The 25842-nt window shown below is 42.6% G+C and overlaps 1 long non-coding RNA gene across 3 annotated transcripts in view; it reads left to right on the top strand.

Moving 5' to 3' along the window:
* The first annotated feature begins 1312 nt into the window (after window positions 1-1312).
* Window positions 1313-25842, top strand: part of LOC124513890 (uncharacterized) — a 31573-nt gene continuing 7043 nt past the window's right edge. The window contains exons 1-4 of one of the 3 annotated variants that reach the window (XR_006962544.1): window positions 1313-1688; window positions 6217-6318; window positions 21409-21483; window positions 22477-22606. This is a non-coding gene — a long non-coding RNA (uncharacterized LOC124513890). Of the gene's footprint in view, window positions 1689-6216; window positions 6319-20897; window positions 20918-21408; window positions 21484-22476; window positions 22607-25842 lie in introns of those variants that run through there. The other 2 variants (XR_006962545.1, XR_006962546.1) reach the window with 2 other exon arrangements.

Raw genomic sequence — 25842 nt, 5'->3', positions numbered from 1 at the left:
AGAAAGAACCCATTGTATTATTTGGGCGACTTAGGGGGATGATCTAAGGAAGAGGGAGTTCACTCTAGATCAGTTGCTGTCAGGATGCAGGGGCAATTGTACCATTGGGCACTTCAGTACATCTTAACTCTAGGGAGGGCAGAAGAGAACAGGAATAAAGCTGTAATTGATAAAGTAGCAGTCACCCATTTTGGCTAAGAGAGGGGGGTGTTTGGTGTTTTCTGAGTGGCACAGTGACCTTTTCTAGCTATGATTAGACAAAATCATCAATTGCTTTGTTTTGTCTCACTTCATCAATCTCCTAGTGACTTCTTCTTAAGTTAATGTTGTATGAGTTTATGTCCAACAGAAGATCATGGCCTGAGCGTTCTGCTACCTTGCAGATACCAGGGGCGGCCTCCCCCTTCCCCTTCTGAAACAGAAAATGAAAAACTTATAAGGAATAAAATTAAGAGGTGGTGGTGGAGGTACAATAGTGACCTTCTCTGCAACAAAAATTAGCCATTTAATACTGTATTATTATTGTATGGGACATACTTAAACTAAAACATTGTTCGTTGTTTATCTGAAATTCAAATGTAAGTGGGCCTACTGTATTTTTTCTCTTTGCTAAATATGACAAGACTAAGATAAACACACTGTCAGCTGCGTAGAAATACTTTGAATACTTTGTGCTTTTTCTTCCCATTCCCCATTTAGTTTAGTTTTGTTTTGTTTTTAATTCAGGATATCCTCAGGGAAAAAATATGTAATTCCATTTGAGCCATTCCGAAATATTATACATGCATATGTATACACACATATCTATGCATATATTATGTATACATCCATATATACACTTGCACATATGAGACACACTAAGCGCCCAGTATTATAAAATGTTACATACACGTATGCACAGAAAGCATCTGAAACAAGCAGAATCGACTGTGTTGTTGATATGGCCATTCTGTGAAATGTATCCTGTGGTCCGTCATCCTCCCCTTCGGTTATTTCAAGTATAAGGCTGAGGAAGACTTGGTCTCCTAACCAAATGAGACGGGGTGCGGGGGAGGGCTTTCGGGGTCGGGGAAGAGAGACTGCTGCGGAACTGGAAAGATGGGCGCTCGGAGCCGGTGGCAGCGGCGGCTTATTTACACGGATACACCACCCCTTTCACTTAGGCTGGACGCCACGTAGCCCTGGGGAAGGGTTTTGCCGACGTACCCGGAACGAATTCTAAGTTTTTCTCAGCTTTGGGAGGTTGCGCAGGTGGCTTCTGGGAGCCAAGGCAACTGAGGTTTTCCCAGGCTCCTTGAGAGAGTGCCCTATTTCCCCGGCAGCAGTAGCTCCAAGGTCCCGCTCTGCAGTCCGTAATGAGAGGCCTCGGGCTCCGCGGGGAAGCGTCGCAGTTGGTGGAAGAGTCCCGAGCAGCAGCAAATCCGCTCGCTCCCCGCGGGGCCGCCGCTCTCGCTCGCACTCTTGCTCTCGGTCCGGGAACCGGAATGGCCTGGGCCCCCAGCGGAGTGGCCTCAGCCTGGCCTCCCGGAACCAGCCCTGCCGACCCGTTCGCGGTCACGTTCTCCGGAGCGGCCCCCTGCGCCGCGGGGCACCCCCTTCGCCTCTGCCTCCTCGTCCGCCTGTCGCGGCCGCTCCCCGCGCCCCTCCGGGACCGATAAGCCATGGGTCTCTGGGACAAGGAGAGGGAGGTGAGTGAGACGGACCCACCTTCGCGGTGAGGAGCCACCTGTGTTGAGAGTCCCTTCATCGTTCATCTCGCTTCTTAGCGTTTGCGCTTTTCTCCCTTCTCCCATCCTTGTGCCCGTTTTCTTCTTCAGTCTGTCCACGGCCGCCCCTTATTCGCCTCTTTCCTCCCTTAATTCTCACTCATCCTTGGGCCCCCTCCTGCAGTGCCCTGGTCTCCCACCACCTCCTTCCACCTCTGGTCTGGTAGCGGACATGGCCAAAGGTCGCAGATTTCTGTGCTCAGCATTGATTTGTGTTGTGTTATCATTCATGTGCATGTTTTTATTCTACACTAGACTGAGTTCGTGGAAAGGAGGATTTTATTCATTACAGAATTCAGTGTTTAGCACTTAGTAAGAGCACAGCCATTGTGTGTTGAATGAGCAGATCGGTTTGACATGATAACAGGGTATGTAAATAGAAATTCTTTGTAGGGACTTGGGAAGGGTTGCGCTTTTTTTTTTTTTTTTTTTAAGTAATCACTATGCCCAATGTAGGGCTCCAACTCACAACCCCAAGATCAAGAGTTGCATGCTCTACCGACTGAGCCAGCCAGGCGCCTGGAGATTACAGGTTTAAATTGGAAAGTAGAAAAACCTTCCTCCCAAGACATGATTGGATGAATGTAGAAAAAGTAGTGTGCTAACCTGAGATGAGGCTACCTAAAAGGCATTGTTAAAAGTGGTCTTGGGGGCGCCTGGGTGGCTCAGGCACTTAAGCGTAGGACTTTGGCTTAGGTCATGATCTCGCTGTTTGTGGGTTTGAGCCCCGCCTCCGGCTCTGTGCTGACAGCTGGAGCCTGGAGCCTGCTTCCGATTCTGTGTCTCCCTCTCTCTCTGCCCCTCCCCCGTTCATGCTCTGTCTCTCTCTGTCCCAAAAATAAATAAACGTTGAAAAAAAAATTAAAAAAAAAATTAAAAAGTAATAAAAGTGGTCTTGGTCTTGACCTTGAGAAATGATGGGAGGGTGAGATGAGTTTTCCTTTAATGAAAGTGAATGGAAAAGTAGTTTAAGAAGGAGAAGGAAAAGAGTTTTCATTATTGCCGTGTAAATATTCATATCTAATGTTTATGGAATGTGTCAGGTACCATACTAAGGGCTTTGAATGTGTTAAAAAAAATTAAAAATTTGGGGTACCTGGGTGGCTCAGTGGGTTAAGCCTCCAACTTCTGCTCAGGTCATGATCTCACGGTCCTTGGGTTTGAACTCTGTGCTGACAGCCTGGAGCCTGCTTCGGATTCTGTGTCACTGTCGCTCTCTGCCCCTCCCCCACTCGTGCTCTGTCTCTCTCAAAAATAAATAAACTTAAAAATGTTTTAATTGAATTAAAAAATTTAAAAACATTACAGACATTGAGAGCTAGGTTGACATTACAACAGTTGGGCAATGTCTTGATGATTCTTTTTCTTCCAGCAGTGGGAGGTGAGTGAGGATAGTCCCTGGATTCAGACTGCCTGGGTTTGAAGCCCTGCTTTGCCACTTAATACCTGTGTGGCCTTGAGTGTCTAGAGTTTAGCTAAGCTACTCCATGGTACTGCTGCCTGGGCATCCGTTTGGTTTGGCCAGGTGGCCTCTAGGCACTTTAAACTTACACCAGCCCCCTCTTGCAAGCACATGCCCTGGGTAGCCCACAGAGAGTCACAAGAAAGTAAGTTCCTGATAGGACTTCCCCAGTAGCCCTTGTGATCCACTATCTCTGCCTCCCGGTGCCTGTAGGCCCTACAGGTCCTTTAGATAAGATCCCTGTGGGGCTTACCCAAACCCCACTCTTCTGGTTTAAATGACCGATCTGGTCCTAACCTGGGAACTCCAAAACAATACAGACCCTAATAAAAGCACACGCCCCAGGTCCTGTCTCTCCATCTGTACTCTGCCTTGACTGCCTTGTGTGGCCTCTGGAGTCATGCTGTGTGTACTTCCTCCAGGCCTTATGAGTAATTAACTGTTCTATTTGAATTTCTCTTGTGGTCTGTTGTTGAACTTTGACTCACCATCCAGGGGAGTCCTATGCTCCACTTAACAAATGTTAATTTAACAGTGTCAAAACATCAGGCAAGTTACTTAACCTCTCTACCTTCATTTATTCACCTGTAGAAAGGGGATAAAAATAGTGCTGATATTTTTAGGGCTGTTGTAATGACTGAGTGCCTGGAACATAATGTACGTTCCTGTTAGCTATTAGGGTTTCATGCCTGGGAGCAGAAAGAGTAAAAACAGTCCTGAGTACACTAGAGACCTGCCTCTAGGGGTTAAATGTTTCAGAAAGGTGCCGCCGGTCTGTGCCAGTCAAACCAGCTTTTTTTTTTTTAATTTTTTTAATGTTTTTATCTTATTTTTGAGACAGAGAGAGACAGAGCATGAGCAGGGGAGGGGCAGAGAGGGAGACACAGAATCCAAAGCAGGCTCCAGGCTCTGAGCTGTCAGCACAGAGCCTGACGCGGGGCTTGAACTCACGGGCTGTGAGATCATGACCTGAGCTGAAGTCGGATGCGCAACCGACTGAGCCACCCAGGCACCCCAAACCAGCTTCTTATTTTAGAATTCTAAGTAAGAGATATAAGAACAGCTTGGATGAAATTTGCATTTGTGCGTGTGGAAGATAAATAATTTATCTTACTAGTACAGATGCAACCAGGCAGCAATTATGGACTGTTTTGATGGTGGCCTATTCACCGTGTTGGTGAAGGAGGGATTTCCTTCCCAGGATTATGGGGAGGTGGAACACAGAATACCTGATATTGGACAGATGAACTCCATCGGCTGGCAGAGTACTGAGACCCACTCGGATACTCAGGGATAATCTGGAACTGGGCCTGTTCCCTTGTCCTAGAGACGGTTGTTTGGCTAGGGGACCTTACCTGCAGAAGCAGAGTGGGGAGGGGAATTTGCAGTTAGGACATTGGAGGCCCTACTGGTTTTCCCAGATGTCAAGGCAGTACCTAATAATGAGCCTTAATTTTAGGCTTTATAGCACAAGAACTGTGTGTCTTTGCATTGGCCCCTATCCTCATATATTCCAAGAGCTGTTATTTGTATGTTTATTTTTAGATTGTCTGCTTCTTGAAGTGGGAGAACGTCTGAGTCCAACTCTGCGTAGTAACAATACCTTTTCCACTGAATAAAGAAATAAAAATTTATTCAAACAATGAAACCAAATATATTAATTTTGTAAGGATTTTTTTTGAAAAATCAAATAGAGACATAAACGCTAAATTTTAGGGAATTGCACCCCTGTTATTCTTTTCAGTTTATGCAAAACAGCAAAAATCAAAACCGAAGAAATGACAAACATTATAATAAAATTAAAAGTGTTTTTACTGTCCTCCAAAGAGCAGACAATGTACTCCTTTTCCAAAAAGGAACTAAAGGGAAAACATAGAGTTGGAAGAAACTCTGAATCTCCTTGAGTACAATGTTTGTGACATGGAACTTTTCAGGGCTCCCTTTAGTGTCATCTATTTCTAATGCTTCCTTTTTTTATTTTTTTATTTAAAAAAATTTTTTTAACGTTTTATTTATTTTTGAGAGAGAGAGACAGAGCATGAACGGGGGAGGGGCAGAGAGAGAGGGAGACACAGAATCGGAAGCAGGCTCCAGGCTCCGAGCCATCAGCCCAGAGCCCGACTCGGGGCTCGAACTCACGGACCGTGAGATCGTGACCTGAACCGAAGTCAGACGCCCAACCGACTGAGCCACCCAGGCGCCCCATAATGCTTCCTTTTTTTAAATTGTCTTCACTGATTCTCAGGTTTCTGCAAACTAAAGTTTTAACCAAGTTGAAACAGACTTCTTTTTCTTTTCATAAATATGTATAAACAAATGAAGCTATTTCTGAATGTAAAACTGTTTGTGTCACATATTGCAGAAGATCAAATGAGCAGTGAGGAGCTATGTCATGCATGAGGCAGAAGGGATGCACTTGACAGCCTCCCAGGCTGCATTTCTAGCCCGGCTGCTCAGGCTGGCTGTTGTCTGTACCATTTGAACTTTCAGAACATCAGCTCCTAAGTGTTGAGTTTACATTTATGCCGAGTTTTTGTCAATTTAAAGTTTAAAATGTAAAGGGAAAATAGGACTTAACTGGACCTCTCGAATTTGAGATACACACACACACACACACACACACACACACACACACATACACATACATATACATACATACATATAACACAATTTAGTCATTGAGTTGTAATTTGCATGCCTATATCTTCTGGGAGATTAAAGTGAGAGAGGATTGCAGATTTGGGAGCTAAGTATGAAGACTTTCTCCAGAGAATCCTTGTTATAGACTGAATTGTGTCCCGCCCTACCCCCAATTCAAATGTTGAAGCCCTAATTCTCAAAGTGACTATATTTAGCAGTAAAGCCTTTAAGAGGGTAATTAAAGGTTAAATGAGGTCATCAGGATGGAGCCCTGATTCAGTAGGACTGGTATCCTTAGAAGAGGAAGTGACACCAGATATCTCCACCCCCCTTCTCTTGTGTGCACAGAGGAAAGGCCATGTAAGGACACAGGGAGAAGTCACCAGTCTGCAAGCCAGGAAATTTCTACCAGAAATCAGTCCTGATCTTGGACTACTAACCTCCAGTATGGTGAGAAAATAAATTTCTGTTGTTTAATCCACCCACTATGTGATATTTTATCATGGTAGCCACAGCTGACTAATACAATCCTGAAGCAGGTTGTTTAAAAATATAATTTTAAAATAAGTATAACATTTGTTAAATCTGGAGTCTGTTGTCAATTTTTTAAAAAAATTTCTTAATGTTTTATTTATTTTTGAAAGAGAGAGAGACAGAGCATGAGCAGGGGAGGGGCAGAGAAAGAGGGAGATACAAAATCTGAAGCAGGCTCCAGGCTCTGAGCTGTCATCACAGAGCCCGACATGGGTCTCGAACCCACGAACCACAGGATCATGACCTGAGCTGAAGTCAGATGCTTAACCGACGGAGCCACCCAGGCACCCCGTCAAATTTTTTTGAAGATAGTATTCACCCATTTTTATTTTAATATCTTATTATTTATTTATTCATTTATTTAGTAGGCTCCATACCCAAAGTGGGGCTTGAGCTCACAGTCCTAAGATCAAGATTTGCATGCTGTCCTCACTGAGCCAGCCAGGCACCCCTGTTGTCAAGTTTTTTATTAAGTAAAGAACTTTATTTTTTTTTTTAATTTTTTTTTCAACGTTTATTTATTTTTGGGACAGAGAGAGACAGAGCATGAACGGGGGAGGGGCAGAGAGAGAGGGAGACACAGAATCAGAAACAGGCTCCAGGCTCTGAGCCATCAGCCCAGAGCCTGACGCGGGGCTCGAACTCACGGACCGCGAGATCGTTACCTGGCTGAAGTCGGACGCTTAACCGACTGCGCCACCCAGGCGCCCCTAAGTAAAGAACTTTAAATACGTTTTAAATTTTTCTTCTTTCTTGTGATTTATCCTCTTATATCCTTTATGTTTTAAAAACGCCTGGCTGGCTCAGTTGGTGAAGTGTGTGACTCTTAATCTTGGGGTCATGAGTTCAAGTCCCATGTTGGGCATAGAGATTACTTTATAAAAAATAGAAAAAATAGTTTTAAAAATAAAAACATGGAACATATGTAAGAATTGAAACATGTTGCCAGTATATTTTAGGATGCTAAATGTTCTCTTTAAATTATAATTCGGGGGGGGGGCACCTGGGTGGCTCAGTCGGTGGAGTATCTGACTCTTGATTTTGGCTCAGGTCACGATCTCAGTTTGTGAGATCAAGCCCATCGTTGCTTGGGATTCTCTCTCTCCCTTTCCCTCTCTGCCCCTCCCCAACTCATGTGTGTGCTCACATGCTCTCTCTCAAAATAATAAACTTAAAATTATAATTCATTATAATTATAATTTATAATGCTAATCTCTTATTCATAGAAGGGTTCAGTGTAATGATACGTTTATATTATTTTGAATTTCTGTTCTCAGCTAACCCAGTAGCAGATTGCTTGCCAGATTTTAGCATTACAAAGGGATTTAAAAATGAATATACTAGCATGGTTTGGTCTAGTTCAATTTCCTAAAGTCAGTACTCTCTGAAGGCTTAATGCTTCTTTTTCCTTATTTCTTTCCTCTTTGGTGCTATTCATAAGCAGCTTCTTCCCTCTCATCTCTTTCTTTTTTTTTCCCCCAGTGATCTCTACACCCACCATGGGGCTCAAACTCACAACCCTGAGATCAAGAGACATGTGCTGTACCAATTGACCCAGCCAGGCACCCCACCTCTCATCTGCTTCCATGTTTACTTTAGGTTGAGTTCAGACAATGTGCTTTGGTGGGTAAACTTTGTAATTGTGACAGGGTGATAAAGCGTTATCAGAAACTTGTTCTTAAGGGACGCCTCAGTCAGTGGAGCTTGCGACTCTTGATCTCTGGGTCGTGAGTTCAAGCCCCATACTGGGCATAGAAATAACTTAAAAATAAAATCTTTAAAAACAAACAAAACAGATACTTGTTCTTAATAGAAATGCTTACAAGAATTGGAAATCATAGAATTAGGGTTGGAAGGAACCCTAAAAATAATATTCTAGGCAATACCTTAAATTATTCCAGACATCATCTCCAGAGGAAAAAATTATATGATATGGAAATTCCCCTTTTAACCTAGTGTAGGATTTTAACAATATTCAGTTTCAGAATTCTCTACCACAGAATGAAATCTCTTTATATTGTAGTGTGTTAGGTTCTTCTTGCTTTGGGGACAGAGAGTAGTTGCTGCTCTGCCGTATGTCCTTTATATACATAGAATCAAATCGTGAGGTCTTTCCTCAGCCTTCTTGTCTCTAGTTTTTTCTTCTTATAGTTCCCTACATTTGCCCTGTGGTTTCTTCTGAAAATATAAATCACATCAGTGAGCCTACACCAATACATCATAATCACCCACAGTCCATAGTTTACATTAGGATTCGCTCTTGGTGTTGCACATTCTGTGGGGTTGGAACAGACATATCATGACGTGTACTCACCATTATACTGTCATATGCAGGAGTTTCATTGCCCTAAAAAATGTTCCGTGCTCTGACTGTTCATCTCTCCCTCCCCTCCAACCACTGATCTTTTCACTGTCTTCATAGTTTTGTCTTTAGTAGGATGCCATATAGTAGGTATGTAGCCTTTTCAGATTGGCTTCTTTTACTTAGCAATATGTATTTTGCTAAACAAGATTCTTCCGTGTGTTTTTTAACTCAAGTGTAATTAACATGGTATTATGTTAGTTTCATATGGTATTATGTGCACTATAATGATTCAACAATTCTATACATTATTCAGTGCTCATGTCAATGAATGTACTCCTAATCCTCTTTATCTATTTCATCCATTTCCTCCCCTACCTCCCCTCTGGCAACTACCAGTTCTGTGTAATTTTTTTTTAATTTTTTTAATGTTTATTTATTTTTGAGACAGAGAGAGACAGAGCATGAATGGGGGAGGGGCAGAGAGAGAGGTAGACACAGGATCGGAAGCAGGCTCCAGGCTCTGAGCCATCAGCCCAGAGCCCGACGCGGGGCTCGAACTCACGAACCGTGAGATCGTGACCTGAGCCGAAGTCGGACGCTCAACCGACTGAGCCACCCAGGCGCCCCAAAGATTTTATTTTTAAGTAATTTCTACATCCAGTGTGCATCTCGGACTTACAACCCTGAGATCCAGAGCCGGATGCTCTACTGACTGGGCCAGCCAGGCACCCTTGTTCTCTGTATTTAAGAGTCTAGTTTTTTGGTCTCTTTTTTCCTTTGTTCACTTTATTTCTTAAATTCCACATATGAGTGAAATCATATGGTATTTGTCTTTCTCTGACTTAATTTCACTTAGCATCATATACTCTAGGTCAGTCCATGTTGCAAATGGCAAGATTTCATTCTCTCTTGGGGTGCCTGGGTGGCTCAGTTGGTTGAGTGTCTGACTCTTGATTTTGGCTCAAAAATTTCTATTTGGGTCCTGTGCCCATTTTTAAAATGTTTATTTATTTTTGAGAGTGACAGAGCACGACGAGCAGGGGAGGGACAGAGAGAGAAAGAGAGGAGACGAGACACAGACTCTGAAGCAGTCTCCAGGCTCCGAGCTGTCAGCATAGCCTGATGCGGGGCTTGAACTCACAAACTGCGAGATCATGACCTGAGCTGAAGTCGGACACTTAACTGACTGAGTCACCCAGGCGCTCCGCTTTGCCCATTTTTTAATTGGATTATTTGATTTTTTTGGTGTTGAGTTGTATGAGTTCTTTTGTTTTTAAAGATTTAATTTTTTTACTTTAATATTTTAAGTTTATTTATTTTGAGAGAGAGAGCACATAAGCAGGGGAGGGGCAGACAGAGAGGGAGGGATAGAGAGAGAGAATCCCAAGCAGGCTCTGCACTGACAGTGTGGAGCTTGACACGTGGCTCCAACTACCGAACCGTGAGATCATGACCTGAGCCGAAATGAAGAGTTGGACGCTTAACTGACAGAGCCACCCAGGTGTCCCAAGATTTTATTTTATTTTAAAAAACTTTTTTAAAGTTTTATTTATTTATTTTTGAGAGAGACAGAGCATGAGCAGGGAAGGGGCAGCAAGAGAGGGAGAGACAGAATCCCAAGCAGGCTTCACCCCATCAGCACAGGACCTGGTGTAGGGCTAGAACCCACGAAACTGTGAGAGCATGACCTGAGCCAAAATCAAGAGTCAGACGCTTAACCCACTGAGCCACCCAGGCGCCCCCTGCTCCAAGATTTTATTTTTAAGTAACCTCTACACCCAGTTTGGAGTTCAGACTTACAACCCCTGAGATGAAGAGTCACATGCTGTACTGACTGAGCCAACCAGGTGCCCCGAGTTGTGTGAGTTCTTTACATATTTTGGATAATTTTTAAGTTTATTTATTTATTTTGAGAGAGAGCATGAGCAGGGTAGGGGCAGAGAGAGAGAGAGAATATGAATCTGAAGCAGGCTCTGCACTGTTAGCACAGAGCCGGATGCAGGGCCTGACCCCATGGACCGTGAGATCATGATCTGAGCCAAAACCAAGAGTAGGACACTTAACCGACTGAGCCACCCAAGTGCCCCTATTTTGGGTACTTTTTCAAGTTTATTTATTTATTTTGAGAGAGAGTGCGCATGCGTGAGTTAGGGAGGGGCAGAGAGAAGGAGAGAGAATCCCAAGCAGGCTCCACACTGTCAGCACAGAGCCCGAGGTGGGGCCCAATCCCATGAATTGGGAGATCATGTCCTGAGCCAAAATCAAGAGTTAGACACATAACTGACTGAACCACACAGGCACCTGTATAAATTTTGGATATTAACCTCTTATATATCATTTGCTGATGTCAAAGAGGTTCCTACCTGTGTTCTCTGCTAGGATTTTTATGGTTTCAGAAAGGTCTCCCATTTAGGTCCTTAATCCATTTTGAGTTTACTTTTGTGTATGGTGTAAGAAAGTGGTCCAGTTTTGTTGTTTTGCATGTAGCTAACCAGTTTTCCCAAGACCATTTCTTGAAGAGACTGTCATTCCCCATTGTATATTTTTGCCCACTTTGTCATAGACTAATTGACCATCGAAGTGTATGTAGGTTTATTTCTGGACTCTCTATCCTCTTCTATTGATCCGTGTGTCTGTTTTTGTGTCAGTACCATACTATTTTGATTATTATATCCCTGTAGTATATTTTGAAATATGGGATTGTGATACCTCTGGCTTTGTTCTTTTTCAAGGTTGCTTTGCCTGTTTGGGATTTTTTTGTGGTTCCCTACAAATTTTAGGATTACTTGTTCTAGTTTTGTGAAAAATGCTGTTGATATTTTGATTGGGATGGTATTAAATCTGTAGATTGCTTTGGGTACTATGGACATTTTAACACTGTTTCTTCTTCCAGTCCATGAGCATGGAATATCTTTCCATTTATTTGTGTCTTCTTTAATTTCTTTTATCAGTGTTTTATAGTTTTCAGAGGATAGGTCTTTCACCTCCTTGGTAAAGTTTGTTATTAGGTATTTTATTCTTATTTTCTTAATTTCTCTTTCTACTGCTTCATTGTTAGTGTATAGGCATCTAACACATTTCTGTATATTAATTTTTTAAGTATATTTATTTTGAGGGAGAGAGAGAGAGGGTGTGTGTGCACCCCAGCCAGGGAGAGGCAGAGAGAGAGGGAGAGAGAATCCCAAGTAGGCTCTATGCAGAGCCTGATGGCGGGGCTCAGACTCACAAACTGTGAGCTCATGACCTGAGCTGAAACCAAGAGTCAGACACTTAACTGAGCCACCCAGGTGCCCCTGTAAATTAATTTTGCATCCGGCAGCATTACTGAGTTCATGTGTCAGTTCTAGTAGTTTTTTGGTGGAGTCTTTAGGGTTTTCTATATATACTATCTTGTCATCTGCAAATAGTGAAAATTTTACTTCTTCCTTACCAGTTTGGATGCCTTTATTTCTTTTTGTTGTCTGCTGAGGCTAGGACTTCCAGTACTATGTTGAATAAAGTGATGAGAGTGGACATCCTTGTCTCATTCCTGACCTCAGGGTAAAAGCTCTCAGTTTTCCACCATTGAGTACTATGTTAGCTGTGGGTTTTTCATATAAGGCTGTTATTATGTTGGGGTATGTTCCCTCTAAACCTATTTTGTTGAGGATTTTTATCATGCTGTACTTTGTCCAATGCTTTTTCTGAATCTATTAAAATGATCATATTGTTTTATTCCTTTCTCTTGTTAATGCATTGTGTTCATTGGTTTGCAAATTTTGAAACACTTTTGCATCCCTGAAATAAATCCCACTTGATCATGGTGAATGACTTTTTTTTAATGTATTGTTGGATTTAGTTTGCTAGTATTTTGTTGAGGATTTTTGCATCTGTGTTCATGAGAGATATTGGCCTGTCATTTTTTTTCTTTTTTATTTTCTTTTTTTTTTTTTAAGAGAGCGAGAGCACGTGAAGAGGGAGAGGGACAGAGGGAGAAAGAGAATCTCGAGGAGGTTCCATGCTGAGTGTGGAGCCTGACACAAGGCTTGATCCCAGGACCCTGGGATCATGACTTGAGCTGAAGTCAGGAGTCAGATGCACAACCAACTGAGCCACCCAGGAGCCTCTGTAGTTTTCTTTTTTTGTAGTGTCTTTATCCGATTTTGGTATCAGAGTAATGCTGGCCTCAGAATGAGTTTGGAAGCTTTCCTTCCTTTTCTGTTTTTTGGAATAGTTTGAGAAGAAGAGGGGTTAACTCTTCTTTAAATGTTTGGTAGAATTCACGTCTGAAGCCATCAGGTCCTGGACTTTATTGGGAGATTTGTTTGTTTGTTTGTTTACTGGGAGTTTTTGAGTATTGATTCAGTTTCATTACTAGTGATCAGTGTCTTCAGATTTTCTTTTTTTAATGTTTATTTGAGAGAGAGAGAGAGAGAGCGTGCGTGTGAGCAGGGGAGGGGCAGAGGGAGGGAGACAGAAAATCCCAAGCAGGCTAGTGTGGAGCCCAACAGGGGGCTCAATCCCACAAACCATGAGATCATGACCTGAACTGAAATCAAGAGTTGGACGCTTAACTGACTGCACCACTCAGGCGCCCCAATCTGTTCAGATTTTCTACTCCTGATTCAGTTTTGGAAGGTTATGTTTCTAAGAATTTATCCGTTTCTTCTAGGATGTTCAATTTGTTGGCATAAAATTTTTCATAATATTCTTATAATCCTTTGTATTTCTGTGATACTGGTTATTTCTCCTTCATTTCTGAATTTGAGTTCCCCTCCCCCCTCTTTTAATGAGCCTGGCTAAAGGTTTATAAATTCTGTTGATTTTTCCAAAGAACTAGCTCCTGGTTTCATTGATCTGTTCTATTGTGTGTTTTTGTTTTTTTGTTTTTTTTTTTAGTTTCTATAAGATTTATTTCTGCTATAATCTTTTTTTGTTTTTTCTTGTTTTTTTAATATATGAAATTTATTGTCAAATTGGTTTCCATACAACACCCAGTGCTCATCCCAAAAGATGCCCTCTTCAATACCCATCACCCACCCTCCCCTCCCTCCCTCCCCCCATCAACGCTCAGTTTGTTCTCAGTTTTTAAGAGTCTCTTATGCTTTGGTTCTCTCCCACTCTAACCTCTTTTTTTTTTCCTTCCCCTCCCCCATGGGTTTCTGTTAAGTTTCTCAGGATCCACATAAGGGTGAAAACGTATGGTATCTGTCTTTCTCTGTATGGCTTATTTCACTTAGCATAACACTCTCCAGTTCCATCCACATTGCTACAAAGGGCCATATTTCATTCTTTCTCATTGCCACGTAGTACTCCATTGTGTATATAAACCACAATTTCTTTATCCATTCATCAGTTGATGGACATTTAGGCTCTTTCCATAATTTGGCTATTGTTGAGAGTGCTGCTGTGTAAACATTGGGGTACAAGTGCCCCTATGCATCGGTACTCCTGTATCCCTTGAGTAAATTCCTAGCAGTGCTACTGCTGGGTCATAGGGTAGGTCTATTTTTAATTTTTGAGGAACCTCCACACTGTTTTCCAGATACGCTGCACCAGTTTGCATTCCCACCAACAGTGTAAGAGGGTTCCCATTTCTCCACATCCTCTCCAGCATCTATAGTCTCCTGATTTGTTCATTTTGGCCACTCTGACTGGCGTGAGGTGATATCTGAGTGTGGTTTTGATTTGTATTTCCCTGATGAGGAGCGATGTTGAGCATCTTCTCATGTGCCTGTTGGCCATCTGGATGTCTTCTTTAGAGAAGTGTCTATTCATGTTTTCTGCCCATTTCTTCACTGGATTATTTGTTTTTCGGGTGTGGAGTTTGGTGAGCTCTTTATAGATTTTGGATACTAGCCCTTTGTCCGATATGTCATTTGCAAATATCTTTTCCCATTCCGTTGGTTGCCTTTTAGTTTTGTTGATTGTTTCCTTTGCTGTGCAGAAGCTTTTTATCTTCATGAGGTCCCAATAATTCATTTTTGCTTTACTTCCCTTGCCTTTGGGGATGTGTCAAGTAAGAAATTGCTGCGGCTGAGGTCAGAGAGGTCTTTTCCTGCTTTCTCCTCTAGGGTTTTGATGGTTTCCTGTCTCACATTCAGGTCCTTTATCCATTTTAACTTTATTTTTGTGAATGGTGTAAGAATGTGGTCTAGTTTCAACCTTCTGCATGTTGCTGTCCAGTTCTCCTAGCACCATTTGTTAAAGAGACTGTCTTTTTTCCATTGGATATTCTTTCCTGCTTTGTCAAAGATTAGTTGGCCATACTTTTGTGGGTCTAGTTCTGGGGTTTCTATTCTATTCCATTGGTGTATGTGTCTGTTTTTGTTCCAATACCATGCTGTCTTGATGATTACAGCTCTGTAGTAGAGGCTAAAGTGTGGGATTGTGATGCCTCCTGCTTTGGTCTTCTTCAAAATTACTTTGGCTATTCGGGGCCTTTTGTGGTTCCATATGAATTTTAGGATTGCTTGTTCTAGCTTCGAGAAGAATGCTGGTGCAATTAGATTGGGATTGCATTGAATGTGTAGATAGCTTTGGGTAGTATTGACATTTTAACAGTATTTATTCTTCCAACCCATGAGCACGGAATGTCTTTCCATTTCTTTATATCTTCTTCAATTTCCTTCATAAGCTTTCTATAGTTTTCAGCATACAGATCTTTTACATCTTTGGTTAGATTTATTCCTAGGTATTTTATGCTTCTTGGTGCAATTGTGAATGGGATCAGTTTCTTTATTTGTCTTTCTGTTGCTTTATTATTAGTGTATAAGAATGCAACTGATTTCTGTACATTGATTTTGTATCCTGCAACTTTGCTAAATTCATGTATCAGTTCTAGCAGACTTTTGGTGGAGTCTGTCGGATTTTCCATGTATAATACCATGTCATCTGCAAAAAGCGAAAGCTTAACTTCATCTTGGCCAATTTTGATGCCTTTGATTTCCTTTTGTTGTCTGATTGCTGATGCTAGAACTTCCAACACTGTTAAACAACAGTGGTGAGAGTGGACATCCCTGTTGTGTTCCTGATCTCAGGGAAAAAGCTCTCAGTTTTTCCCCATTGAGGATGATGTTAGCTGTGGGCTTTTCATAAATGGCTTTTATGATGTTTAAGTATGTTCCTTCTATCCCAACTTTCTCTAGGGCTTTTATTAAGAAAGGTTGCTGAATTTTGTCAAATGCCTTTTCTGCATCGATTGACAGGATCATATGGTTCTTCTCTTTTCTAATATTAATGTGATGTATCACGTTGATTGATTTGCGAATGTTGAACCAGCCCTCCATCCCAGGAATGAATCCCACTTGATCATGGTGAATAATTCTTTTTATATGCTGTTGAATTCGATTGCCTAGTATCTTATTGAGAATTTTTGCATCCATATTCATCAGGGATATTGGCCTGTAGTTCTCTTTTTTTACTAGTTCTCTGTCTGGTTTAGGAATCAAAGTAATGCTGTCTAGAATGAGTCTGGAAGTTTTCCTTCCCTTTCTATTTTTTGGAATAGCTTGAGAAGGATAGGTTTTATCTCTGCTTTAAACGTCTGGTAGAACTCCCCTGGGAAGCCATCTGGTCCTGGTCTCTTATTTGTTGGGAGATTTTTGATGACTGATTCAATTTATTCGCTGGTTATAGGTCTGTTCAAGCTTTCTGTTTCCTCCTGATTGAGTTTTGGAAGCATGTGGGTGTTTAGGAATTTGTCCATTTCTTCCAGGTTGTCCAGTTTGTTGGCATATAATTTTTCATAGTATTCCCTGATAATTGCTTGTATCTCTGACGGATTGGTTGTAATAATTCCATTTTCATTCATGATTTTATCTGTTTGGGTCATCTCCCTTTTCTTTTTGAGAAGCCTGGCTAGAGGTTTATCAATTTTGTTTATTTTTTGAAAAAACAACTCTTGGTTCATTGACCTGCTCTACAGTTTTTTTAGATTCTATATTGTTTATTTCTGCTCTGATCTTTATTTCTTTTCTTCTGCTGGGTTTAGGCTGTCTTTGCTGTTCTGCTTCTATTTCCTTTAGGTGTGCTGTTAGATTTTGTATTTGGGATTTTTCTTGTTTCTTGAGATAGGCCTGGATTGCAATGTATTTTCCTCTCAGGACTGCCTTCACTGCAACCCAAAGCATTTGGATTGTTGTATTTTCATTTTCGTTTGTTTCCATACATTTTTTAATTTCTTCTCTAATTGCCTGGTTGACCCATTCATTCTTGAGTAGGGTGTTCTTTAACCTCCATGCTTTTGGAGGTTTTCCAGACTTTTTCCTGTGGTTGATTTCAAGCTTCATAGCATTGTGGTCTGAAAGTATGCATTGTATGATCTCAATTCTTGTATACTTAGGAAGGGCTGTTTTGTGACCCAGTATATGATCTATCTTGGAGAATGTTCCATGTGCACTCGAGAAGAAAGTATATTCTGTTGCTTTGGGATGCAGAGGTCTAAATGTATCTGTCAAGTCCATCTGATCCAATGTATCATTCAGGGCCCTTATGCTGAATGTTTCTTTATTGACCATGTGTCTAGATGATCTATCCATTGTTGTGAGTGGAGTATTAAAGTCCCCTGCAATTACCACGTTCTTATCAATAAGGTTGCTTATGTTTGTGAGTAATTGTTTTATATATTTGGGAGCTCCCGTATTCAGCGCGTAGACATTTATAATTGTTAGCTCTTCCTGATAGATAGACCCTGTAATTATTATATAATGCCCTTCTTCATCTCTTGTTACAGCCTTTAATTTAAAGTCTAGTTTGTCTGATATAAGTATGGCTACTCCAGCTTTCTTTTGACTTCCAGTAGCATGATAAATAGTTCTCCATCCCCTCACTTTCAATCTGAAGGTGCCCTCAGGTCCAAAATGAGTCTCTTGTAGACAGCAAATAGATGGGTCTTGTTTTTTTATCCATTATGATACCCTGTGTCTTTTGGTTGGCACATTTAGTCCATTTACATTCAGTGTTATTATAGAAAGATACGGGTTTAGAGTCATTGTGATGTCTGTAGGTTTCATGCTTGTAGTGATGTCTCTGGTACCTTGTCTCACAGGATCCCCCTTAGGATGTCTTGTAGGGCTGGTTTAGTGGTGATGAATTCCTTCAGTTTTTGTTTGTTTGGGAAGACCTTTATCTCTCCTTCTATTCTAAATGACAGATTTGCTGGATAAAGGATTCTCAGTTGCATATTTTTCTGTTCATCACATTGAAGATTTCCTGCCATTCCTTTCTTGCCTGCCACGTTTCAGTAGAGAGATCTGTCACGAGTCTTATCGGTCTCCCTTTATATGTTAGAGCACGTTTATCCCTGACTGCTTTCAGAATTTTCTCTTTATCCTTATATTTTGCCAGTTTCACTATGATATGTCATGCAGAAGATAGATTCAAATTATGTCTGAAGGGAGTTCTCTGTGCCTCTTGGATTTCAATGCCTTTTTCCTTCCCCAGATCAGGGAAGTTCTCAGCTATGATTTCTTCAAGTACACCTTCAGCACCTTTCCCTCTCTCTTCCTCGTCTGGAATCCCAATTATGCGTATGTTATTACGTTTAATTGTGTCACTTAGTTCTATAATTCTCCCCCTCATACTCCTGGATTTTTTTTATCTCTTTCTCAGCTTCCTCTTTTTCCATAATTTTATCTTCTAGTTCACCTATTCTCTCCTCTGCCTCTTCAATCCAAGCTGTGGTCACCTCCATTTGATTTTACAGCTCATTTATAGCATTTTTTAGCTCCTCCTGGCTGTTTCTTAGTCCCTTGATCTCTGTAGCAATAGATTCTCTGCTGTCCTCTATACTGTTTTCAAGCCCAGCGATTAATTTTATGACTATTATTTTAAATTCACTTTGTTATATTGTTTAAATCGTTTTTGATCAGTTTGTTAGCTGTCGCTACTTCGTGGAGTTTCTTTTGAGGGGAATTCTTCCCTTTCGTCATTTTGGATAGTCCCTGGAGTGGTGCGGAACTGCAGGGCACTTCCCCTGTGCTACCTTGAATAACTTGCGTTGGTGGGCGGGGCCGCAGTCAGACCTGATGTCTGCCCCCAGCCCACCGCTGGGGCCACAGTCAGACTGGTGTGTGCCTTCTCTTCCCCTCTCCTAGGGGAGGGATTCACTGTGGGGTGGCGTGGCCCATCTGGGCTACTTGCACACTGCCAGGCTTGTGGTGCTGAGGATCTGGTGTAATAGCTGGGGTGGATTGGCAAGGTGCACAGGGGCGGGAGGGGCAGGCTCAGCTCGCTTTTCCTTCGGTGATCCACTTTGGGAGGAGCCCCTCTTCGGTGGGCTTCTTGTCTACACTTGGCTCCGGAGAATCCGTCTGCTAGTCTTCTGGCGGTTTTCTGGGATATTTAGGCAGGTGTGGGTGGAATCTAAGTGATCAACAGGACGCGGTGAGCCCAGCGTCCTCATATGCCGCCGTCCACTACTTGGCTTCTTCAGAGGGTGGTGTTTGCCCGGCCCCTGCAGGTCACAAGTGTGGAGGAGCCACCGGGCTGGGAGGGAAGGAGAGACAGCTCCTGACCTCCCCAAGGTTTCGTCTTCAATCTGCTATAATATTTATTATATCCTTCCTTCTGCTGGCTTTAGGCTTCAGGCTTGATTTGTTGTTCTTTTTCTAGCTCCTTTAGGTGTAAAGTTCAGTTGTTTATTTGAGATTTTTCTTGCATCTTAAGCTAGGCCTGTATCGCTAAAATAATCTTAGATACAGCCTTTGCTGTATCCCAAAGATGTGTTTTCATTTTCATTGTGTTTTCATTTTCATTTGTGTCCATGTATGTTTTTTTATTTCCCTTTTGATTTCTTGGTTGACCCATTCATTGTTTAGTAGCTTGGTATTTAGTCTCCATGTATTTGTGTTCTTTCCAAATTTTTTCTTGTGATTGATCTTTAGTTTTATAATGTGGTTAGAAAAGGTGCATGATATGATTTCAGTCTTTTTGACTTTATTGAGACTTGTGTTGTGGCCTAACATATGATCTATTCTAAAGAATGTTCTGCGTACACTTGAAAAGAATATATATTCTGGGGCACCTGGGTGGCTCAGTTGGTGAAGCGTCTGACTTCTGCTCAGGTCATGATCTCACAGTCTGTGAGTTTGAGCCCCGTGTCAGGCTCTGTGCTGACAGCTCAGAGCCTGGAGCCTGCTTCAGATTCTTGTTTCCCGCCCCCCTCTCTGCCCCTCCCATGCTTATGCTCTGTCTCTCTCTGTCTCAAAAATAAATAAAAACATTAAAAATTTTTAAAAGAAAAGAATATGTATTCTGTTTGGGGATGGAATGTTCTGAATATATCTGTTAGGTCCACCTGATCCATCTGTCCGTCAAAGCCACTGTTTTCCTTGTTGATTTTCTGTCTGGATGATCTATCCGTTGATGTTAGTGGGGTGTTAATGCCCCCTACTATTACTATATTATTGTCAATTTCTTCCTTTGTGTCTGTTAATAGTAATTCAGGTAGTATAGTATTCACTATTAGGTGCTACCATGTTGAGTGCATAAATATTTACAGTTGTAATATCCTCTTGTTGGATTATTACCTTTATCATTATGTAGTGTCCTTCTTTGTGTCTTGTTAGTCTTTTTTTTTTTAAGTAATCTCTATTCCCAATGTGGGGCTCAAACTTATGACCCCAAGATCAAGAGTTGCACACTCTACCGACTAAGCCAGGCGCTCCAGACAAAATAGACTTTTTTTAAGTTTATTTATTTTGGTACAGAGTGAGCAAGCTGGGGAGGGGCACTTAAAAAAATTTTTTTTTAATGTTTATTTTTTTGAGAGAGACAGAGACAGAATGCAAGTGGGTTAGGGGCAGAGAGAGAGGGAGACACAGAATCCGAAGCAGGCTCCAGGCTCCAAGCTGTCAGCACAGAGCCCGACACAGGGCTTGAACTCATGAGCTGTGAGATCATGACCTGAGCCGGAGTCGGACACTCAACCGACTGAGCCACCCAGGTGGTGGAGGGGCACTTTTTAAAAAATAGACTTAAAAATGATAACTAACAGGGGCCCTGGCTGGCTCAGTCCATAGGCCATGTGACTCTTGATCTCGGGGTGATGAGTTCAAGCCCCATGTTGGGCATATAGATCACTAAAAATAAAAAATAAATAAAAATAAAACAATAAAGTCTGTTTTGCCTGGTAGAATTATTGCTATCCCAGCTTTCTTTTCGCTTCCATTTTCATGATACAGGTTTTTCCATCCCTTCACTTTCAGTGTGGATGCCTTTAGTTCTGACGTGAGTATCTTGTAGGCAGCATTGAAAGTATAAATCTTACATGTTGCTTTCAGTTTGAATAGCACTTTGTAAACTCCAAGGCTTTATGCAAACCTAAGTGATTATTATATTATTATGAAGATGGTAGACCCTTGAACAAAATTTTTTCAGTGTTTGCTTTAAAAAAATTTTTTTTAAGTTTATTTATTTTGAAAGAGAGCGGGAGCATGTGCATACAAGTGGGGGAGGGGCAGAGGAAAGGAGAGACAGAATCCCAAGCAGGCTCCGCACCATCAGCACAGAGCCTGATGAACTGTGAGATCATGACCTGAGCCGAGATCAAGAGTCGGACGCCAAACTAAATGCACCAGCCAGCCCCCCCTCCCCCCCATTTGCTTTTAGTGGTTCTTGGACAATCAGTGTCATTACTGAAAATTTTTAATTCCATATTTTTAATACTCTATGGTTCATATTCTATCACTTTTCTGATTGTTACAACCATCTTCTTTCAGTTCAGCTTTGATGAACACACACCAGTAGAGATGAAGAGCCGAAGAAAAGCACCACTTCTGCTTCTACTTCAAAAGGTACATATTTTTGTAGTATGAGCCAAATGCAGGAGACATGGGGCTTTTATTTGGCTCTTTTTTATGTTTATTTATTTTTGAGAGAGAGAGAGAGCATGCAAGCAGGGGAAGGGCAGAGAGAGGGGGGACAGAGGATCTGAAGCAGGCTCTGCGTGCTGACAGCAAAGAGCCTGATGTGGGGCTCGAACTCACAAATGTGAGATAATGACCTGAGCCGGTCAGACACTGACCCAGCTGAGCCACCCAGGTGCCACCAAAAGGTATTTTAAAAATACTACAGAGCTTTTTTTATTAAGAAGTTGAAAAAAAATGTTCATAAGTTGTTGAACAATAGACTTTACCTTTACTCAAATTGCTTGTCCTCTGTTCTTTTTCAGTATTTCAAATACAATAAAACTGATACTCAGAAATCTTGTTTAGAAGTTAATTTTGTGGGGCACTGGCACGGTTCAATCAGTTGAACATATCTGACACTTAGTTTTGGCTCAGGTCATGATCTTCGTGGGTTGAGCCCCACATCAGGCTCCGCTCTGACATGTAGAGTCTGCTTGGTATTCTCTCTCTCCCTCTCTCTCTGCCCCTCCCCTGCTTGCTCTGTCTCCCTCAAAATAAATAAACTTTAAAAAAAGTTAATTTTGTATATTAAAAAGTTTAAGTCTATTTACTTAGAGAGTGGGTGAGGGGCAGAGAGAGAGAGAGAGGGAGAGAGAGAATCCCAAGCAAGCTCTGCGCTCAGCACTGTCTGCAGAGCCCAACGTGGAGTTCTATCCCATGAACAAAATCTGAACCAAAATCAGGAGTCAGACGTTTAACTGACTGAGCCACCCAGGTGCCCCAGAAGATAATTTTATATTTAAAAAAAATTTTTAAGTAATCTCTACAGCCACAATTTGTGGGGCTCAAACTCACAACCTGAGGTCGAGTTGCATGCTCCACTGACTGACCCAGCCAGGTGCCCTGAAGTTAATTTTATACTTGTATTTTATGTCAAAGAAGAAGAAGAGGAAGTCTAGTCATTGAAAAGAAAGGTCCAAGAAAAAGAGAAAGAAAAAATCATCTAAAAGAAAACGCAAGAAGTATTCTGACAGCGACAGTGACTCTGACTCTGAAACGGACTCCAGTGGTAAGAAGGCCAGCATCGCTCTGCAAGCCTGGCTTCACGACTCATTCTACTTAGAATTTATTTCCGAAGAAGGTTCTTAAACGCAATAACGGCAGCCAAGAGTTGTGGAACACTCGCTGCCTCCGTGCCAGGCACCCTGCCTAGCGCTCGGTGTTCGTTGTTGCTGCTTGCCCCGCGGGGTAACTGTAGAATGTGTCCTAGAGCCAGGGACGCGGGGCCCAGAGCAGCTGGTAAGCGCGGCACTCAGGGTCGCACAGCTGGGATTCAAGCCTGAGCAGCGTGGCTCTCGACTGGCTGTGTGTGGCTGCACAAGGCGTGTGGCAGCGAACCGGGGCGAGGTTGGGCTGGGAGACATGTGGCAGTGAGCAAGCCATAGGGCCGCGTCGGCCCTGAGGAGCGACCCTTGTGTGTCATCCTCACGCTCGGTGGGCACCTCGGTGCCGTTGTCAAAAAGGTACATCATAGGGGCGCCTGGGGGGCTCAGTCGGTTAAGCGTCTGACTTCGGCCCAGGTCATGATCTCGCGGTTCGTGAGTTCGAGCCCCGCGTCGGGCTCTGGGCTGACAGCTCAGAGCCTGGAGCCCACTTTAGATTCTGTGTTTCCCTCTGTCTGCCCCTCCGCTGCTTGCACTCTGTCTCTCGCATTGTCTCAAAAATAAACAAACATTAAAAAATATATATTTAAAAAAAAAACACAAAAAGGCACATCATAGGGGCACCTGAATGGCTCAGTCAGTTAAGCATCTGAGTTCGGCTCAGGTCATGATCTTGTGGTTCATGAGTTCAAGCCCCGCGTCGGGCTCTATGCTAATAGCTCGGAGCCCGGAGCCTGCTTCAGATTCCGTATCTCCTTCTCTCTCTGCCCCTCCTCCGCTCACACTCCATCTCTCTCTCTCTCTCTCTCAAAAATAAATAAACATTAAAAAAAATTAAAAATAAATAAATAAATAAAAAGGCACATCATAAAGGACCCTTTCGGGCCAGCAGCTGGTTTACGGAAGACACCCCCTGTGGGGTGGTGCCTCTCAAAAAGCCACCTTTTTGTGTCCTCTCCTGGCTGATGATTGACAGAGGGTGCCACTTCTGGGGACACATGACATGAAGGTGTCTTTTCCTCTGATGTCACCTGGGTTTCCTGGCCCCCGTTGTCACTTTTCTTCCTCACTGCTGGAAGAGCGAACTTCCTTAGAGCACAAGTGTGAGCGTGTCTGTCCCCTGCTTACAATCCTTCAGTGGCTCTCTGTGGCCTTCAGGGTAAAGTTTGGACCCTGCTGGCTCCCTGTCTAATCACACGTGCCCTGTCACTCTTGCAGCGTCCTCTGTAGCCTGAGACGTGCTTTCCGTCTCCTCAGTAGTCCGTGTTCTTTCTCTCGCTTCTGTTACTTGGTACAGAAGTCCATCTGCCTGTGATGCCAGTCTCTCCCTGCGTGCGGCGTGCCTTCCTCACTTCAACAGCGGGCATGCAGTGCTTTTGTAATAAAACTGACTTTACTTATTTAAAAAAAATTTTAATGTTTATTTTTGAGAGAGAGACAGAGAGGCAGGCAGAGACAGAGCACAGGAGGGGCAGAGAGAGATGGAAACACAGAATCTGTAGCAGGCTCTGGGCTCTGAGCCGTCAGCACAGAGCCCAACGGAGGGCTCAAACTCACGATCCGTGAGATCATGACTTGAGCTGAAGTTGGAGGCTTAACTGACTGAGCCATCCAGGCACCCCTCTGATGTTTTTTAAACATAAATGTTTACTTATGTAAAAAAACTGATTTTAGAACCAGCTTAAGAGCCCCCCTTTCCTGGTCATCCATTCCTTAATCACCCGCCCCAAGTCAGCCTGCTTTTGACACTTCTCTGTATGCCCAGAGTACCCCATGCTTCCCTGTATCATTCCAGATTCTATTTTTCTCTTTACCTCCGTCACCTCCATTAGACTGAGCTCCTAGAGGGGCGCCTGGGTGGCTCAGTCGTTTAAGCGTCCGACTTCGGCTCAGGTCACGATCTGGCGGTATGTGAGTTCGAGCCCCGCATTGGACTCTGTGCTGACTGCTCAGAGCCTGGAGCCTGTTTCAGATTCTGTGTCTCCCTCTCTGTTTGACCCTCCCCCGTTCATGCTCTGTCTCTCTCTGTCTCAAAAATAAATAAACGTTAAAAAAAATTAAAAAATAATAGACTGAGCTCCTAGAAAGTGTGCCCCCTGCCCTAAACACATGGGGTTTACCTCCCTTTTTATTATGAATATATTTCGTTATGAATATATCCTTTTCATTATGAGGATAATTAATACCATATACTTGCCACTCAGGTTTAACATCTGTTAGCATTTTTACGTATTTGTTTTAAATATGGGTTTTTTGCTGAGTTATCCAAGGTAAATTACAAATATCATACTTTGATGTTAAATATCTCTGCAGCTCTTTTTTTATTTTTTTTTAACGCTTATTTATTTTTGAGACAGAGAGAGACAGAGCATGAACGGGGGAGGGTCAGAGAGAGAGGGAGACACAGAATCCGAAACAGGCTCCAGGCTCTGAGCTGTCAGCACAGGGCCCGACGCAGGGCTGGAACTCACGGACCGCGAGATCATGACCTGAGCCGAAGTCGGACGCTCAACCGACTGAGCCACCCAGGCGCCCCTCTGCAGCTCTTTAAAAAACATTTTTGGGGCACCTGGGTGGCTCAGTCAGTTGAGTGTCCCGACTTCGGCTCAGGTCATGATCTCATGGTTCATGAGCCCTGCATCAGGCTCTGTGCTGACAGCTCGGAGCCTGGAGCCTGGAGCCTGCTTTAGATTCTGTCTCCTCTCTATCTGCTCCCCTCCCCACCGCTCACACTCTGTCTCTTTCAAAAATAAACATAAAATTTTTTTTTAAAAAGACAGTTTGGGGCGCCTGGGTGGCTCAGTCAGTTGAGCATCCTCTTTTTTTTAATTTACTTATAATTTACATCCAAGTCAGTTAGCATATAATGCAATAATGATTCCAGGAGTAGAATCCAGTGATTCATCCCCTACATATAATACCAAGTTTTCATCCCAGTGAGTGTTCTCCTTAATACCCCTTGCCCATTTACCCATTTAGTCCATTCCCCCACCCACGACCCCTCCAGCAACCCTCAGTTTTTTCTTTATGTTTAAGAGTCTCTTGAGTTTTGTCCCCCTCCCTGTTTTTATACTGTTTTTGCTTCCCTTCCCTTATGTTCATCTGTTTTGTATCTTAAATTCCACATATGAGTGAAGTCATA

The sequence above is a fragment of the Lynx rufus genome, unplaced genomic scaffold (assembly GCF_022079265.1).
Source record: "Lynx rufus isolate CCGP_SWC_20201006 ecotype Redwood Valley unplaced genomic scaffold, mLynRuf1.p SCAF_19, whole genome shotgun sequence".
Taxonomy (NCBI): domain Eukaryota; kingdom Metazoa; phylum Chordata; class Mammalia; order Carnivora; family Felidae; genus Lynx; species Lynx rufus.
The sequence above is the reverse complement of the archived record's forward strand: the minus strand, read 5'-3'. Positions and strand labels throughout refer to the sequence as shown.